We start from the raw sequence: 1,455 nt of genomic DNA, 5'->3' as shown, positions 1-1,455 counted from the left end.
TGCACCCATGAACTCGTCATTTACATTAGGTATATCTCCTAATGCTATCCCTCCCCCCCAAACAATAGGACCCGGTGTGTGATGATCCCCTTCCTGTGTCCAAGTGATCTCATTGTTCAATTCCCACCTATGAGTGAGAACATGTGGTATTTGGTTTTCTGTTCTTGCCATAGCTTGCTGAGAATGATGGTTTCCAGCTGCATCCATGTCCTTACAAAGGACATGAACTCATTCTTTTTCATGGCTGCATAGTATTCCATGGTGTATATGTGCCACATTTTCTTAATCCAGTCTGTCACTGATGGACATTTGGGTTGATTTAGTATTTTTAACCAGCCCTACGGTTGGTTCTGAGGTGTAGCGAGGTTTGTGAACAAGTAAATGAGCCTGTCTCCAATATCTGTCCAAAGGTATCTGTGGTGAAATGCAACTCCAGAGCAGATGTGCCTACCTGGAATCCATGATCTTCCTGAAATTGTATGCAAAGATTTTGGACTCTGTGTGAAGCTAAATAATGGCCACCCAAATGTATCAAGTCCTAATCCCTGAAACCTGTAAATGTTACCTTATAAAGTAAAACGGTCTTTGCAGGTGTGATTAAGTTAAGGCTTTTCGACTTAATTTTCCGGGCAGACTGAAATCTAAATCGCAAGTGCCCTTATAAGAGAGGGAGAGTCGGTGCACCAAGAAGAGAAGGCAATGACCAGAGATTAGTAATGTGGCCATAAGCAAAGGAATACTAGCAGCCACCAGAAACTGGAAGAGGCAAGGAATAAAGCACAGTCCTACTGACACCTTGAATTCAGCCCAGATAAACAGATGTTAAGCTTCTGGCTTCTAGAACTGTGAGAAATTAAACTTCTCTTGTTTTAAGCCAAGTTTGTGATAATTTGTTACAGTGCTGTCTTAGTCTGTTTGGGGTGCTATAGCAAAATATCATAGACTGGGTGGTTTATAAACAACAGAAACGTATTGCTTATAGTTCTGAAGGTTGGGAAGTCCAACTTCAAGGTGCCAGCAAGGTTGGTTTCTCCTGAGGCTTCTCTCCTTGGCTTGCACATGGCTGCTCTCTTGCTGAATCTTTTCATGGCCATCCTCTCTGTGCATATGTGCCCCTGGGGTCTCTCAGTGTGTCCAAATTTCCTCTTCTGATAAGGACACAAGTCAGATTGGGGCCCACCCTAAGGGCCTCATTTTTACCTTAATTACCTCTTTAAAGGCCCTGTCTTTAAATACAGTCACACTCTAAGGTACTGAGGGTTAGGACTACAGTGAATTTGGGGAGAACATAATTCAGCCTGCAGCACTCCATTTTCCCTTACTTCTGGTTCTGGGGAAGCAAGCCTTCCTTCTCTCATGTAAAGTGTGGTTAAAAGACTCCTGTGGGAACTTTGCGGGGTCAAGGCCACGTGCACTTGGACTGCCCAAGTGCAAAGGAGTTGCTTGTTCTTGACT

Source organism: Mandrillus leucophaeus, unplaced genomic scaffold, assembly GCF_000951045.1.
Source record: "Mandrillus leucophaeus isolate KB7577 unplaced genomic scaffold, Mleu.le_1.0 Scaffold174, whole genome shotgun sequence".
Classification (NCBI taxonomy): Eukaryota; Metazoa; Chordata; class Mammalia; order Primates; family Cercopithecidae; genus Mandrillus; species Mandrillus leucophaeus.
Note: the sequence above shows the minus strand (reverse complement) of the source record.